Source organism: Leopardus geoffroyi, chromosome C1, assembly GCF_018350155.1.
Source record: "Leopardus geoffroyi isolate Oge1 chromosome C1, O.geoffroyi_Oge1_pat1.0, whole genome shotgun sequence".
Lineage (NCBI taxonomy): Eukaryota > Metazoa > Chordata > Mammalia > Carnivora > Felidae > Leopardus > Leopardus geoffroyi.
This window is the reverse complement of record NC_059328.1, coordinates 119,416,207-119,435,085: the sequence shown is the minus strand read 5'-3', so window position 1 is coordinate 119,435,085 and position 18,879 is coordinate 119,416,207.

Below are 18,879 nucleotides of genomic sequence, written 5' to 3'. Positions count from 1 at the left end.
GCACTTGATGGCTCCCTTAGCCAGGCCCGTCCTCTGGGGCACCATCTGCAATGACAGCTCCCCACGGTGCCATGTTCTCAGGTCCCCAATTCCTTGAGCGCCTGCTGGAGCCCCACAGCCAGTAACACAGATCGACGCCAGCACTTTGATGGACTCTACCAGCAATATTTTCTTTTCTTTTTCTTTTTTTTCTTTCCTTTCTGACCATTTTAGGTTTTTGGGTTTTGTTTGTTTGTTTGTTTCTGTTTTTTTAATGTACATCCAAAGAGTTAGCATAGTGCAACAATGATTTCAGGAGTAGATTCCTTAGTGCCCCTGCCCCATGTAGCCCATCCCCCCTCCCACAGCCCCTCCAGTAACCCTCAGTTTGTTCTCCATATTTACGAGCCTCTTCTGTTTTGTCCCCCTCCCTGGGGGACATCTTCTTTATCCATTCATCCATCAGTGGACATTTGGGCTCTTTCCATACTTTGTCTATTGCTGATACCGCTGCTATAAACATGGAGTGCATGTGTCCCTTCGAAACAGCACACCTGTATTCTGTGGATAAATGCCTCGTAGTGCAATCGCTGGGTCGTGGGGTAGTTCTGATTTTAGTTTTTTGAGGAACCTCCACACTGTTTTCCAGAGTGGCTGCACCACCTTGCATTCCCATACCAGCAATATTTTCTTACACAATAGAGTAAGTTGGAATGAAATCTTACCTGAAGTGCATTATATGCGAAACAGATCTGGCTGAAGCAGGGAAGAGGGCCGGGGCCCCACCTGCTCGGCCATCCTGCCACACCCCCGGGGTGGCCCCACGGTCCCTCTGCAGCAGCCCAGGGCTCCCAGCTCACCAGTTGAGGAACACAAGGTCCACGCGATGCGCTGAGCATTGTGTCACATCAATGTGCTATGGGGACTCATACCAGCTGTTCAAGTGGTTCGTCCGTGCGAGCTGTGTCTCCCAGCAAAGTTATGGGCAGTAGGTCAGCCCTTTTAGGTATTTTGCAAGCTTGGTGCTGGGCCCCAGCAGGTGCCAGAGTGGCAGGGCTTCTCCACCAGCTTGCCCCTCCTGCACCCTTTCCTTTGTAGGCTCAAGTAAATAGATGCTGCCCAACAGGACTGCCTACTTACCAATTCGCAGTGATGAACAGGATCGGGGCTAAGGAATTACAGGAGACTCGACCTTGGACTTAGACCATGGGCACACCTGTGTGTGTGCATGTGCTGGTGGGGCCAGTGCTGGGGACCACCTTGAGCTGCTATAGAGCACAAAATGCCTTTGCTCGGTTGACCCCTCTATCCGCCCCCGCCCCATGATGATACTATGGGCATCATGTAAGGCACCTACCTCCATCAATGACTGGGGAAAAAAATTCAGAAGCGCTCCACAAATGTTAGTAATAGTTTGTTATTAGTAATTATTTCTGACATGAGTGTGTCTGACATGTCACAGAATGCCCCCCATGCCCCTCCTCCCATCCAAATCCTCCTCCCCTTTCTTTTCAAGCCCCACCTCCTCCAGGATACCCTCCAAACTGCATCTGCCTGCCTCGAACCCCCCTTCCTCCCTGTTTGCTTCTATTGATTCTCATCCAACACTATTCCTCCTCAATAGTGTTCAGAAGCATATGCCTTGGTTCCTGTGCTGAAGCAGAGGATCTCGGAGGGGGTCCCCTGTGGTCCTCTCTGTACCTCCCACATGGCTCAGCTGCGGACAGAGCAGGCAGGAGAGGTGGAGAAACCGATGGATTGCTCCTGAGGTATCTGGGATCAATTTCTCAGTTCTTCTGTTCATTGTTCAGTGGGAAGGAAGGGCAATGTCTTATGGCGAATACACACTGGCTTCTGGATGACGGAGTAGGACATAGAGAGGGGGAAGGAGAGCAGCCCCAGTTTGTCCCGTCTGGTCCACCTGCCCACCCAGAAATTGTGTAACCGTTCCCTCCTCGGGGGAGATCACGATGTCTAGCCCTGACGTCATGGGGACCCAAGACGACGGAGGGGAACAATCTCAAGGGGAACGTCTCCACTGAAAGCTCCCCAGGAACGGCCAACAGGTGGGAGCACTCCTCTGTGCCCTCAGACCGCCCCAGGGCCTGCCTTTATTCCAGTAGGCATCTCTGGGATTTCACTTGCTGACCCCTCTGTTGCTGTTTCCAACTGTGAGGTACTTGAGGACCTCGCCGGCAGTGTTTGAATGTTGATTAGATATGGATGGATGGCTAGGTGAATGGATGGATGGAATGATGGACGCCAGACTTTGTTCAAAGCTCGGGGCCAAGTCCCAAACATAGAAGGGTTTAAAAGCATGGGCTCTCGAGGGTAAAAAGGAAGACCTTGATTTGAACCCTGTACATCCTACACTTTCCTAAAGTGACTATCCAAGGATTTTCCATTTTTATTGAAACGCTTGTGTTTTTATTCTTGATCGGTAGGAGTTATTTCTATATTCTGGAATCAAGATAGCTGTCATATAATGTGACGTGGCATTGTTCTCAGTCAGCTCGGTATTTTCTTAACAGTAGCTCTTGATTAACAGAAGTTACTAATTTTGATGAAATCTATTCTGTCAACTTTTTTCTTTTATGGATAGCGCTTCTTGTGGCCTCTCTAAAAACACTCTGTCTGCCTCCAGGCTTCAAAGTTTTGCTGTTGTGTGTTGTCATTTGGTTGGTTTCTGCCCTAGAAACTTTTTAACGTTAGTTTTGATGTCGCAGTCTCTAATCAACCTCATTAACATTTTTAGAACGGTGTGAAAAGGGAAGGGTAAGGGTTTTTTAAATACATTTTATACTGGTGGGCCGCCTGGGAGGCTCGGTCAGTTGAGTTCAGCTTCAGCTCAGGTCATGATCTTGCCGCTTGTGAGTTCGAGCCCTGCGTCAGCTCGGAGCCTGGAGCCCGCTTGGGATTCTGTGTCTCCCCTCTCTCTGCTCCTCCCCCACTCGCACTCTGCTCTCTCTCTCTCTCTCTCTCAAAAATTAAAAAAAAATTTTTTTAAATGTTTAAAATATATTTTCTACCGGTTTCTTCCCCCAACGTTATTTGTCCAAAAACCTTTTCTTTCCACTCATTAAATCGTTTGGTGACTTTACTGAAAATCAATTGATTTTATGCAGGTGGGTTTGATTCTGGATATTCCTTTCAGTTTCATCAATTTTCATTTTGTTTAGTATATGCCAATGCCAATACTACATTGTCTTGATAATGTATTTTTATGGTAAGTCTTGAAATTGACTAGCATAGGTCTTCCAACTGTGTTCCCCAGCTTTATTTTCAAGATTGTTTTGGCTACACCAGGTTCTTTGCACTTCCTTATGAACTTTTTAATCAGCTTGTCAATTTCTACAGGAGGACCTGACGGGAATTTGACTAGATAGCTTTGAATCCACACATTAATTTGAGGAGGACTGATATCTTAACAGTTCTGATTCTTTTGATCCATGAACACAGAACATAGTCATGTTATCTGCTAATAAAGACCAATTACTTCTTCCTTTTCAATCATTATACCTTTTATATCATTTTCTTGTCTATTGTACTGGTTATGACCTCCCGTAAAATATTGAATATGTATGCTGAGAGCAGACATCCTTGTTTTTGTTCCCAGTTTGGGGGGAAATGTCTTCAGTTTTTTTCCCCATAAGGAGGATGTTAGCTGTAGGATTTTTGAAAAACTCTTCATCAGATGGGAAAATTCCCTTTTATTCCTACTTCAGTGAGAGGCTTTAACCTGAATGGATGTTGAATATTATCCTTTTTTTCCTGCATTTGAAATAATCAAGTGTTTTTTTCTTTTACTCCCATTAATGTAATAAATTACACGGATGGATTTTTGTATTCTTGAGTTTCAACTCCATTTGGTATGCTATTTTGTACCTATAGCCAGATTCAACTTGCTACACTATTGTTAAGCATTTTTGTGTGTATGTTCATGCGAAATGCTGACCTGAAGTTTTCTTTTCTCCGATAGCTCTGTCTGGTTTTGGTAATGCAGAGTAATACTGGCCTCAGAAAATAAATTGGAAAGTGAAGCCTATTCCTCTACTTTCTGAAAGAGTTTGTGTAAGATTGACACTATTTCCTAAGTGTTTGCTAGAAGTGACCTATGAATTTACCTGAGTCTGGAGGGTTTTTTTTTTCCCCCTTGGAAAGGATTTTGAAAGCAAATTCCATTTATTTGGCAGATACAGGGCCATCCAGACACCCTCCTCCACCTTGTGTCTTTTTTTCAAGTTCTCTTTTTCAATCAGTTCACCTTTTCCATCTAAGTTGTTTAATTGATTGGCATAAACTTGCCAATAATATTCTCTCATCACTCTTTTAGTATTTGTCAGATCTGTGGTGATATCTCGTTGCTCATTTCTAAGGTTGGTACCTCGTGTCTTCTCCTTTCTCTCGATCTGCCTTTCTGAGGGCTTACCAATTTTATTAATATTTTCAAAGAACCAAATTTGGGATTTATCACTATTCTCTACTGTTTGCTTTGTATCTCATTATTTTCTGTCCTTATATTTATTTTACTTTCTTTTATATCTTTTTCTTTTTTTTTGGTCCTTAAGGTGGAAAATTTATGCATGATTTTTTTTCTTCTCTAATATAAATATTTAAAGGCATAAATTTTCCCCTAAGCACCACTTTTGCTATATCGCACACATTTTAAAATACTGTGATCTTTGTTATTGTCCCATATGAAATGTTTTGTCATTTTCTTGTGATTTCCTCTTTCACTCATGGGTTATTAGAAATATACTGTAAAGAGGTCTGGCTTAAAGGCCATTTGGTTTTCAAATGCCTGGAACATTGCTAGAGATCTTATTTCTTGTGATTTCCGATACAACTCCTTTTCAACATGAGAAAACATATGTAAGATTTCAGTATTCTGAAATTGATTGCCACTTATTTTATGGCCAGTGTGAGCTCTGTCTTGGTCATTGTTGGCCATGCACACAAAAAGAGTGAGTATTCTCTAGTTGTTGGAGAGAGTGCTGTATCAATGTCAACTTGGTCAAGTTGGTTGCTAGTGTTCAGATCTTATGTTCTTGCTGATTCATTTGTCTACCTGTTCTATCAATTACTGAGGGGAGGGTGTTAAAATCTCGTAGTACAATTGTTGGTTTGAATATTTCCTTTGTTTCCATCAGCTTTTGCTTCATATGTATTCTGTTATTACGTGCAAGTTATTATAAGTATAAATGTCTGTTAGTAAGTGCAGACACAATGTTTGACTGCTGGACTAGCCTTTTTTTTTTTTAATCATAGGGAAGTCTCTCTTCATCTGTAGCTAAAACCTCTTATCTTGTAATTTACTTTGATATTAAAATAGCCACATGCCAGCTTTCTTTTGCTTACATTCGTGTTATATAATTTTATATCCTTCTGCTTTCAACGTATCTGTGTCTTTATATTTAAAATACAGAGGGTTTTGTAGCTATCATATAATTGGGTTTTTAAAAAATCTGGTCTTGTGTGCCTGGGGAGCTCAGTCGGTTAAGCATCCAACTTCCGCTCAAGTCATGATCTCGCAGTCTGTGAGTTTGAGTCCCACATTGGGCTGTCTTTCAGATTCTGTGTCTCCCTCTCTCTCCACCCCTCCCCTGCTCACATGTGCTCTCTCTCTCTCTCTCAAAAATAAACAAACTTAAAAATTTTTTTAAAAATCTGGTCTAAAATCTCTGCATTTCCATTGGAGTTAAACTATATTTAATGTAATTACTAATATAGTGAGTTTAAGTCTGCTGTTTCCCCATTGATTTTCCCTCTTTTATCACTTTTTTTGTTCCTCTGCTACTGCTTTCTTGCCTTATTTATGCTAATATAGTATTTTTTTCATCTTATTTCCTATATTGACCTTTAAGCTATACCTCTTTACACTGTTTTCAGTGATTTCTCTAAGGATTATAGTGTATTATTTTTTTATTTTTTTTAACGTTTATTTATTTTTGAGACAGAGAGAGACAGAACACGAATGGGGGAGGGTCAGAGAGAGGGAGACACAGAATCTGAAACAGGCTCCAGGCTCTGAGCTGTCAGCACAGAGCCCGACGCGGGGCTCAAACTCGCAGACCGTGAAATCATGACCCGAGCCGAAGTCGGCCGCTTAACCGACTGAGCCACCCAGGCACCCCTATAGTGTATATTTTTAACTCACAGTCTACTAAGTACCATTTCAGGCAAAATATATAACACTTACAGATATGTATTTCCATTTATACCCTATTTTACACTTTTTCTGTCATATATTATTATTATATATGGCAAAAATCCCACAATGCAGTTATTTTTGCTTTCAACTTGCTTAAAGGAATGAAGAAAAATAAGATGATGGGCTTTGTATTTATTTACATTTTTACAATTCCCAATGTTTTTATTAATTCCTGTAGATTTTTGTTTTTATCTGACATTATTTCCCTTCAACCTAAAGAATTTACTTTAAAGTTTGGTGTAGTGTGGGTGCCTGGGTGGCTCGGTCAGTTGAATGTCTGACCCTTGATGCTCAGCTCAGGTCATGATCCCAGGGTCATGGTATTGTGCCCTGCATGGGGCTCTGTGCTGAGCATGGAACCTGATTAAGATTCTCTCTTTTTCTCTGCCCCTTCCCCTTGCTTGCATGCTCACTCTCTCTCTCTCTCTTTCTCTCAAATTAGAACAAATATAAAAATTTAAAAAATTTAAAAATTAAATAAAATTTGAGGTAGTGCAAGTATTTTGTCAATGGATTATCTTATTATTTGTTTCTCATTTTTACTTTTAAAGGATACTTTCCTTGAATAGGAAGATCCTTGTCCAAAGGCACTACAAAAAAAAAAAAAAAAAAAAAAAAAAAAAAAACACTACACACCGATATCCCTTATAAACATTTATGCAAAATTTTTCAATAGAATGCTAGGAAATTGAATTCAGCAGTGTATTCAAAGGATTATACACTAGGACCAATTGGAATTTATTCCTGGAATGCAAGGGTGGTTCAACATATGAACACAGATCCACATAACATACCACATTAGCAGAATAAAGGGAAAGAAAGCATGTGATTATCCCAATTGATACAGAAAAAAACATTTGACAAAATTCAACACCTTTTTGTGATAAAAAGGTGAATAGAAGGAAAGTATCTGTGAATAGATAGGAATAGAAGGAAAGTATCTCAGCATAATAAAGGCCATATACAAAAACCCCTCAGCTAACATCATACAAATAGCTGAAACAAACTTGAAAAAGAACAAAATTTGAGAACTCACACTTTCTGATTCAAATTTTACTACAAAGCTATAGTAATGCAAACAGTGTGGTGTTGGCATAAAGAATGGAACAGAGAGCCCAGAAATAAACCATCATACATGATCAAACTTTTTTTTTTGACAAGTGTGCCAAGACCTCTCTCAGTGGGGGAAAGGACGGTCTTTCACGAATGGTGCTGGAAACTAGATGTTCACACGTAAAAGAATAAAGACCCTTACCTGATACCATATACACAAATTAACTCAAAGTGAAACAAAGACCTAACGTAAGACTAAAACTATAGAACTCTTCAAAGAAAACATAGTGAAAAGTTTCATGAAATTGGATTGGCAACGATTCCTTGGAATCAAATACAAATCAAATAAAGCCAACTGCACAGACAACAAAAGAAAAACTAGGTAAACCGGACTTCTTCAAAATTAAAAACTTTTGTGCATCAAAGGACACTATCAACAGAGTAAAAAAAGCAATCCATGGAATGAGAAAAAATATTTGAAAATATTTGCAAATTTGAGAGGAGGGAATAGAAAGCCATTTCTTATTGGGTACAGTTTCGGTGTGGAATGATGAAAAAGTTCTAGAGATAAATAATGATAATGGTTGCACGACAGTGTGTATGTACTTAACATTGCTGAACTGCACACTTAAAATGGTTACAATGGTAAATTTTATGTTACATATATATTTTACTACAATAAAAAATTAATTAAAAATGTACATATCGGGGCGCCTGGGTGGCACAGTCGGTTAAGCGTCTGACTTCAGCCAGGTCACGATCTCGCGGTCCGTGAGTTTGAGCCCCGCATCAGGCTCTGGGCTGATGGCTCAGAGCCTGGAGCCTGTTTCCGATTCTGTGTCTCTCTCTCTCTCTGCCCCTCCCCCGTTCATGCTCTGTCTATCTCTGTCCCCAAAAAAATAAATAAACGTTGAAAAAAAAAATTAAAAAAATAAAAATAAAAATAAAAAATAAAAATGTACATATGGCCTGTTGTCCAGTGTCTGCTCAACTTTTCTTCCAATTCTTTAAAGATATTCCATTATCTTCTGGCTTCCATTGTTTTTCTATTAAGAAGGCAGCTCTAATTATTATCAGTGTTGCCTTATGTGTAATATGTCTTTTTTTTTTACTGCTGCTTTCAATGTTTTTTCTTTATCTTTGATTTTAAGCAGTTTGATTATGATGGGCTTAGGTATGTTTTGTTTTTAATTTGTGTCATTTGTGGATCTTTGAACTTCTTATAGCTGGATGTTTTTACTAAACTGAGAAATTTTCAATTAGTATTTATTCAAACATGATTTCTTCTTCACTCTCTTTTGTCCTTCTGGAATTCCAATTACATTTATTTTAGATTTTTTAATATTGTCCCATAAGCCACTGAGTTCTTTTTCTTATCTTTTACCAATTAGTCTAACTGCTATTCATTCATCTTCAAGTTCACTGAACCTTTTCTTTTGTAGTATCTGATCTCTAGTGAATATTTTATTCCAGATATTGTACCTTATAGTTATAGACTTTCCATCTGTTCTTTAAAAATATTTTTCGCCCTATTGATATTCCCAATTTGTTTGCTCATTATATCCAGGTTTTCTTTTAAATCCCTGAGTAAATTGATTATAGCTATTTTATTTATTTTTTTTTTTGTTTTTTTTTTTTTCAACGTTTATTTATTTTTGGGACAGAGAGAGACAGAGCATGAACGGGGGAGGGGCAGAGAGAGAGGGAGACACAGAATCGGAAACAGGCTCCAGGCTCTGAGCCATCAGCCCAGAGCCCGACGCGGGGCTCGAACTCATGGACCGCGAGATCGGTTCCTGGCTGAAGTTGGACGCTTAACCGACTGCGCCACCCAGGCGCCCCTGATTATAGCTATTTTAAAGTGTTGTCTGCTAATTACAAAATCTGGATCATTTGAAGGTATGTTTTTATTGACTGCTTTTTCTTTTAATTATGGGTCACAGTTTTCTGATTCTTTGAATGTTTAGTGATTTTTATTGTATGCTGGACATTGTGATACTATATTATAAGGCATCTTGTATTCTGTTGTCTTCTTTTAAGGGTTCTGACTGTCAGTTGAACTGGTGAATCCTCTTGATATTGTCAAGTTTATTATGCTTTCCAAATGGATCTATTTCTATTTTTACCTTAGTCTTAGGGTATGGATCTTACTATAGAGCATGTTCCTTCCTCCTAAAGCATAACTCAGTGTTCTCAGTGAGCTGTCTCCACTTAGATTAAAATGCATTTTCAATATCTCCCAGCACTACATAAACCCAGGTACCTCCAGTAAACATTCTTTAGCAGCAACTCCCTAATAAGCCTATGCTGTAACATCTCATCTTGCATATATGCAACACAGACCTCAGTCAAAAACCTGAGGGAAAACCCCATGTAGACCTCTGACCACACATATTCCTATGCAACTTTCTCTCCTCTGATAACCTTCATTGCAAATATCAGGCATTTTGATGACCCTAAACCCCAATCTCTACCTTCTTAAATCAGTGAGGCCAACACTTGCATTCTTTTCATGGGCTCCACTTCCCTGTACCAAAGTCAGCAAAGTGATCCAAGGCAGAAAATCAAGGCAAACCGTGGGGCACAATTTACCTGTTTTCCTTTTTTCAAAATTCATAGTCCTGTGATTCCTTTTGTCCAACGTCTGAAAAGAGTTGCCTTGTACATTTTGTCCTGTTTTATAGTTGCTCTATGTGGTAAGGTAAAACTAAAATCAGTTACTTTGTCATGGCTAGAACTATTTCTGGAAATGAAAGTCTGTGAAATGAATTCTGAAAATGAAGATGAAGAAAGAAAGGACAGGACTAGAGTTAAAACATTGTTGGGAGCCTTTGTGAAAAACAGACAAATTTTCTCCCTTGCATGGTGGAATACAAAAGAGAGCCTCCTCTGGGCAGAGCAATTAACAATAGATCCCTCTTCTTCAGGGCTGACACCCCATGAATTGGAGAAGAGAGTCCAGGCTGAGTCTCAACACTCACCCAGAACTTCTGGGTCTGAGAGTTTAGTGTAGTTTCCAACCTGCACGAGAGTAATTAGTAGCCCTTAAGGGAAGACCATTCCTGACTATTGTGCTTTACGTAGGTAAGTTTTCTATCTGTCTTTGACTTTTTCTCTTGGTGACAGAGCATTGTTATTTATGAGTTTATAGTGCATGTGATACTGTCAGATTAAAAATTTTATTCTGGGGAATTGAGGGAGGATCTCCAAAGAATGAGTTATGAAAGAGAGCACAAGGGTAAGGGTGAATCTACATGTTTAGTCTGGGACACTTGAACCCTCATGGAGATCAGCGTAGATTACACATCCATGTTCTGTAAACCCGTTGGATTTTGCTTATGGGGATGGGGAGGGAGGGAATTTAGACACAGAACAAGGAGCAATTGTCCAGGGTCCCAAAGCATCACACAAGAGACCAGGTCCAGGAAATCTTGTGCCTCCATTAAGAGAATGAAGCATTTCTTATAGGCAAGGCCTTTCTAACCCTAATCTCAGCCACTTTATGTTCGAGTTTCCAATTCCATGGCAAAAGTATCCTCCCTTTTGAAAACAATATTATAACATGCTTTTACCTCATTATAGAAAGAATACAGGCCTTGGAGACTGAATAAGTAGGTTCCCAGCTCTAACACTTACTAGCTGCATGGTCTTGCATAAGTTATTTAACCTTTCCCAGCCATAGCTTCTTATCTGCAAAGTTAAGATTAATAATGCCTACTTCTGAGCATCTTTGTAAGAGTTACACAAGACACTGCATATAAAAGCACTTGGCACAATGTCAAGCACATATAATGTTCCATAAATGCTCCCCAATCCTTGATAGCGGCAGAATTCATTGCAGCTAGTTTAAAAGAAGAGAGGACTTGGGTGATACCATGCACACTCCTCACTTCAAGACCCACAAAGACAAACTTCAGATAAAGAGTTTTTATCCCTCTACAGGGCAGTCATGCCCATGCCAAATCATCAGCTGACCAAATGGAGGGTGAAAAAGAGTGAGTATGGCTGATCAGAGAAGAGCACACCTAACCACATAAAGGAGCATGGGGGGCTCCTTTGAACTTGCAGGAATTCATAATTTTGTAGTAGGCTGTTTCCCGCTCTTTCCCCTGATCTTGTTGTACCTCAAGACCTGCGGGAAGGAGTGAGCAAGATAGGGACAATATGTCAGCTCCATTTGGGAGAGGAATGTTGTTAGCTTACTGCTTCAAAGAACCTGGACTTTCTTTGACACATTTTCCTGCCTGGTTCCTCACTTTCCCTTCCTCATTCTCCTTCTCTCCACATCACCATGTGTCTTTTCCAGAGTTTTTATATCCTCTTCTTCTACTTCTATATTCTTCCCATTTATTTCTTTCCACTGATCCCTCACCTCCTATCATTTTCCTTCCACCTTCTATATTTGCTTTCTTCCAACTCATCTCCCTCTTCATTCCCACCCATTATCTCCCCTACTCTTTTCTTCAACTTTCTGTTCACTCCTAGCATACTGGTTTCCTATTACCAGAACCCTCACCATCCTGCTCACTCTTTCTTCGCCTGTCTCTCTCTCTCTCTCCATCTCTCTGTGTATATCTTCTTTCCCTCCCTTACCTCATCCCTCCCTCCCTCTCTCTTTCTCTCCCTCTCTCTTCATCTCTCTCCCTCTCCCCCATTCCTCTCTCCTACCTCTTCTAACTTTAGCCCTTAGGGAAGAGATGAGAGAGTAGGTAGGAGACTGGGTGGGGGTAGAGAAGACTATGTAAGAACAGAGACCCAAGGGGAAAGGAGGAGGAGAACTAGACACAGATATTCTGGGATGGTGATGAAAGGAACAGAATAATGCTTGGCTGAGGTTCTGTCTCTAGAACCAAACCAAATAAGGAGAAGCTCTGGAGAATAAGCTGTGAGGTGATGAAAGTCCCCCACTCCCACCCACCCCACCTCCGAGCACATCATCTTGAAGGTCTGGAACAACATAACTTAGTGGCAAAGAGCATGAGCTGTGGAGCCAATCTGTCTGAGGTCAAGTCTTGCTTCCACCATTTACTACCTGTGTGACTTTGGACAATTAACTAACTGCTGTGCCTTGGTTTCTTCATGTGTTAAAGTGGGGACAAAAGCAATACATTTGTTTTGCAAGGATTAATTGACTTAATATATGCAAGATTTTTAGCACAAAACTGCCACATAATTGTTACCTACTATTATTTTTCTGAACCAGACCCTAATTTAACCAACAGGAGACAGAGCTTCCTTTAACGCTGTCCCTGGTGCCGAAAATCTGGGCTCAGGCCTTCTGGCTCCAACATCAGAAAGGCTTTGTCCTTGGAAATGGCAGCTCAAATCCAAAAGCATGTCCAGGACTGCTAAATACATTGCCTGCATCATCTCACCTTTCCTTACTACCTGGAAAACAGATATTATCCCCCTTGTATATATGAGGAAAATGGTGCTTGCTGAGTTGGAGCTGGAGTTCAAACCCAAGTCTTGCTAATTTCCATGCTCTTTCTGCAACACTATGCCATCTCTTATACTGTCATGTTGTCCGGGGCACCTGGGTGGCTCAGTCGGTTAAGCGTCCAACTTCGGCTCAGGTCATGATCTCACAGTTCGTGAGTTCAAGCCCCAAGTCAGGCTCTGTGCTCGCAGCTCTGAGCCTGGAGCTTCCTTCGGATTCTATGTCTCCCTCTCCCTCTCTGCTCCTGCCACCCGCCCCCCACCCCCCGCTCATTCTCTCTCTCCCTCTCTCTCCCTCTCCCTCTGTCTTTCAAAAATTAATAAACATTAAGAAATAATGATAATGTCATGATGTGTCTTGTGTCTTCAACCCACTTTCAGTTCCCTAATTTCTGACATAGGACACCTTCTCCTGCTAGTAAACTGTTTGACCTAATCAACTACCAAGGCCATCCAGGTGAGGATTGTTTATTGTGTTTGCTATTTGATGCTCCTACAGCTCTAGGTCATATTATGAGGGTATCACGGTGTGTTATACTTGGCTGCTTGTACATTTCCCTCTCTAGTTAAGCCTTGAGTTCCTTTGGAGCAGGGGGTAGCTATTATTTATCCTGACTATAGTAGGTGCTCATTAAATGCCTGTTCTATGGATTAATTTTTCTTCTCACTTTAATAACACGCTAGGAGCTTGTCTCACCCTGCTATTGCTCGACTTCTCTAGGTGTTCTCTTTTTCCCATCCAGGTTTCTGTCATCCCTGCATGGAGCACTGGCCTCGTTGGCTGATCTCATTGGTCTATTAGTAGGGATTTACTAATCAGTTAATTCATTGACCCTCCTGTATGCCCAGCACCATGCCAAATGCAAGCAGGCCCAAAGACGACTGCCACACTTCCTGCTCTCAAGGAATGCCCAGTCTTCTGGGAAGACGTGTGACACGTGACACGGATAATGAGCAAGTGATACCATACTTTATGTGAGCAATACAAGTGCAGTAAATGTGTACAGGGTGAGAAGAAAGTGATCCTTGAAGAGTAAATAAAATTTAGATAAGGAGGAGGGAAGGTAAAATATTCTGAGTAAGACAATAGCATTCTCCATGTCCACAAATATGTGCAAGATTGTGTTTGTGATGGTGTGTGTGCGTGCATGTGGGTGCATGTGTGGCTGAAGATAGAGAGGGTGGATGGAGAAAGGAAGGCACTGACAGTCTACAACAGGGATGCATTTTGCCAGACATTTTGAGCTAAGGTTTAAGGGGGAAGAGATGGTGGAGGGTTTCAGAAGCAGGCAGGGCAGTTTGGGATTGACACAGTAGAAAACAGGGAATTACCAAGATGCATGGAATTAAAGTGTGTGCTTTGGAAACATCCCGTCAGCAACATGGAAGGCCAATGGGAGCGCTAATCCTGGAGGCAGGTACACAAGCCAGAAGGCTCCTCATTGGAGTCAGAACTGAGGGGATGGGGTCCTAGGTTCGGGAGATGGCAGTGGAGAAGCGATGAGAAACATCCACAGTGGGCAGACCAATGCCATAGACCAGTCAAGTTGGCCAAATCGAGAATAACAAAGAACAAACAACCAAAATCTCCCCTGAGGAAGGCTACATTTTTCTCATTCCCTTTCCCACAGCATCTCGTGGTCTCTAGTGGGGCATTCTAGCTGGAAGGGATGTCAGATGCTTTGGAAGATGAAGAGAAATGACAGAGGTCACCCTTTTTCACCTGAACACTGAGGCTGTCAACTGCATGTCACTTCACAAAGCATCTTGGGTCTAGGACCACCTGGGATTTCAGATGCACCTCCAGCTGAGTGCAGCTCCAGCTAAGAGTGCTGAAGGTGGTGGGAGGGTCCCAAGCAGCCGGCAGGTGGGGTGGCCCACATCTCTTCCAGGGTCACTCTTCCAGAAGAACTCTGTCATCTCGAGGGCTGTGATAAATGCAGATTCTATATAAAACCAACCCCATTGAAAACCACACTCCACTAAGTGCCTCTGTGGGCGTTGGTGGCCATGGAGAGCACTGGGGTTAAGGCCAGGTTGCCTGACAAAAACCCAAAGCAATTCAGAAAAACATGTGCTGGTGGCTAAGGCCTCGTTGGGATGTCTGCCTGTCAAGTGGATCCGTCTGTCCCATTAGAAACACACTCTGAGCTCCCATGTGTCACATTCCTTCAAACCTTATACAATCTTGCACAGCTTCCCCAAACCCATTGTTCCATTTGACGCTCATCACACCCCGTGAAGTAGAAACGGAAAACTTCATTGTCTCCCATCTATCTGATCAGCTCGGAACCTGGAGCGTTGTCCTATGCTTTCCCTATCATAACATTAATCATACTCTATGATAATGACTAGTTGAATTGCTCGAACTCACTGCTATCCACTGAGCGCCATGAGAGTAGAGATCAGTCCTGCCTTGTTCATTGCTATTTCCCCAGAACTGGGTCCCAGGTCTTCTAGCCTCCAACCTAACCATGGTTATCATAGGATATTTGAAACACAAGAGCAATTGGAGGTCATTGAAGCGGGTTCCCTCCCGTGAAATGCCCTCTTCCCCACTTCAGCAAGTGACATCTCTTCCAAGAAATGTGTCTTTCCACACAGGTAGAAAGAGCTGCTTCAACCACATAGGAATCACCGGGAAGCTTTTAAAAATGCTACCACTTAGGTTCCAGACCCCAGAGATTATGACTACTGTGGACTGAATGTTATCATCCCCTTCCCCATCCATATGTTGAAGCCCTAATCCCCAATGTAGTGGTATTTGGAGGTGGGGCCTTTGCCAGGTAATTAAGTTTAGATGAGGTCACGAGGATAGAGCCTTCATAATGGGATTAGTGCTCTGATCTGAAGAAACACTAGAAATCTCTCTCCCCCTCCCTCCCTCCCTCGCTCCCTCCCTCCTCTGTCTCTGTCTATCTCAGCTCGTTCTACAAACACGCATCAAGAAAAGCCATGTGAGGACATTACCAGGAAGTGGACCCTCACCAGGAACTTAACCATACTGACACCCCGAGCTTGAACTTCCAGCCCCCAGAATGGTGAGAAGCAAGCGTTTATTGTTTAAGCTATGCAATCGGTCGTGTTCTGTTATAGCACCTGCGTTCACTGAGACGCTGACTTAAGTGGTCTGGAGACCAGCCCAAGAATGGGGATGCCAATGCACACTGTTCCTCAAAGTATGGTCCTAAAACCAGCAGCCGGGGCATCACAGGCTCTCGTTAGAAATGTGGAACCTCACGCCCCGCCCTGGATCTGCTAAATCAGAATTTGCATTTTAGCAAGATCCCCAGGAGATTCACTGACTAGAGCAGTACTGTGTCCTCACCCTGGCTACCAGTCGAATCACTCGGAGAGCTTTCTAAATTACCAGTTGCTGGGCTCCACACGAGACCAAATAAACCAGACTCTCTGAGGATGGGGCCCCAGCACAGTACTTTTAAAAAGCTCCCAGGTGACTCTCATTTGTAGTCATGGCTGAGGACCACTGAATAGAATAGCTAATCTGTACCTCCGGTGGCGTTTAATGCTTTCTGCCTTGCATTGTAATTATAATTATCTTTGTGCATGACTTTATCTCCTTCATTGGACCATAAGTTCCCTGAGGGCAGAGACTGTGGTTTATTTATTCATTTATGCAACACAAAGTTATCAAGCTCCTACTGTGTGAAAAGCACCGGGCTGGGCACTAGAGACACATTTGCAGCCTCTGCTCTCAGAGGCATACAGTCCTTATCATCAAGAAGTTCACAATTTAGGGGAGACAGACATCCAAATAAATGATTCAAATATGAGAATGGGAGTCTGTCTCAGAGATGTGACAGAGGACAGCCAGGCACCGGGGAAGGGCAATGTGACTCTCTGGAAAAAGTCAGGGAGGACTTCCTGGGGGAGGCAGCATTGATGCTGGCCCCCCGAGGGATGAGTGCAGTGCCCTGATCAGATAGACAGGACAATGAGAAGAAATGCCTAAGAAAAGGAACAGCCTATTCATAACCACAGAGGCATATGTACGAGATGATGAATATACAAAGTGTTATCCCAACCTTATTTATAATAGAAAAATATTGCAAACAACCTAAATGTCTATCAGAGGAGAACTGCTAAATAAATTATGGTCCGTCCTTACAAAGGAATACCAGGCAAACATAAAAATATTGATGAGGCTCTTTATGGACTAATATGGAATAGTCCAAGATACACTGTTAAGGTAGGAAAAATCAAGGTAGAACGATCACCAGTTGTAGAGCGACTATATATATTACACACATATATATGTAATATATAAAAATACATTTATGTCTACATATCATATAGTAAAATATCTTTTTATATACACTTAATCTGCCTAAACACATTGTGAGGCATCATCCCATTTTGCAAGTAAGAAAATGACATCTCAGGGAGATGAAGTCATTGCCCAGTTTAACAAGGCAAAGCAGGGAACCAGGATTGAACCTGCAGGGGTCTGACTACAGAGCCCAGGCTGGCCGTGAGCGCTATCTGATGAGACCATCTGCAGAGTAGATAGAGTTGTGGGCATCGGGGTCTGAGGCAGGGGGAGAGGGCTTAAGGGCCAGAGCCAGAATCCCTAGGAAAAAGAAGGGGACCAAGGCCAAACAGTGAAAAGGAAGAGACCTCACAGGACCAAAGTCACTGCTCTTACAGTTGCCCCTTCCTCAGGGTAGACGGAGGTGGGGTCGGGGGCTTCTACCCAAAGGGGCAGTTCTGCAAGCCTGGGAACCCTGACATGGCTACAGCCACTGCTGTGACCTTTGGGCAAGCCAGGCATTGGCAAAGGGGTCCTGTTGGGGCGCCTGGGTGGCTCAGTCTGACTTCAACTCAGGTCATGATCTTGTGGCTCGTGAGTTCAAGCCCCGCATCGGGCTCTCTGCTGTCATCATAGAGCCCGCTTCTAGTCCTCTCTCCCTGTCTCTCCCTGCCCCTCCCGGACTTGTTCTCTCCCTCTCTCTCCTGTCTGTCTCAAAATAAATAAATAAACTTTAAAAAATAGTGCAGAGGAGTCCTGTTGCCCCAGTGGACAGTAACAGGCATAAATGATACTGAATCCCTCTTCCAAGCCCCCATTGGGAAGGACCCGAGGAGTATATTGAATGACGGCCCCTCTCTCCAGAAACCGGGGCATTCCTTCCCTGCACTTGGAATTCCCGACTGAGGACAAAGAAAAGTCAAGGCCCCATCTTGCCCTTCTCCACCCCATGGAGAGCACATGTCGGGCCATGCCACACATCCGATGGTGCTCCCCACATAGCAGCATCACCCAGGAGCTCCCCCTCACCCCCGTCAGCTGACTCACCAGCGGGCTTGAGTCATTGTCTTAGGGAAGGTTCAGGGGCTGCATGTGAGGAGGAAGAGAGTGGGCTTGGAGGTGACATTCAGGGCCTGGTTCCACCCTCACGGGAGGGCTCTGGGTCCTCTCAGCTGTGGATAAACCCAGTGCGAAGGTCTATGTCAGGTCGCTGGCCCAGTTTCAGGATCGGGAGACCGAAAACAAAATGGGCATTTCTCTCTCGGCCATGCCTAGTGCACCTTACCTCTTGCCCTAGGTCCCCATGACAAACTTATGAATAGGACAGGGGCCTCAAACTCAAATACGCCAAGAGGACAGCAGGCACAGCGAGTCAGGCAGGGTGGGGTACTAGACGAGAAGACGAAGACGTGGCAGGGACCCTGGTGAGCTGGAGAGCACGGGCCCCACCCGAAGCACCCCTGTGGGTCCAATTAAAAACAAGCGCAGCCCCGATTTGAGAGCCCCAGCAATGGAGGCAGCCGGGACGCACAGACTTAGCTGGAAGCTGAGACCGGCCCAGTGCCTTGTTCTCTCCCCAGCCTCTCCTGAGGGTCTCCTGGCAGGCTGGCCTTGCGCCTGAGCAGAAGAGGCAGGCAGCTGGGGGTGTTCTGCGGAACACTGGGACCGGCCCCCTCCAAGACCTCTCCTCGACAGCACCTGAAATGCCAGCATTAAATATTCATTCCTTTGGGTTAAGTGTTTCCTCTCTGGGGTTCTCTTTTAAAATTCAAATGCTTCTTTGGAGAGGAACAAGCCACTTGTGGCTCGGAATCAAATGTACTGGAATTGAGTGGATGGAAAGGCAGTCCTGCCCAGCCAAGGGGAGAGGACCCGCTCACCCGTCACCACCCACTGCTCCTCTCTGTCCCTTTGTCCTGCTGTGCTT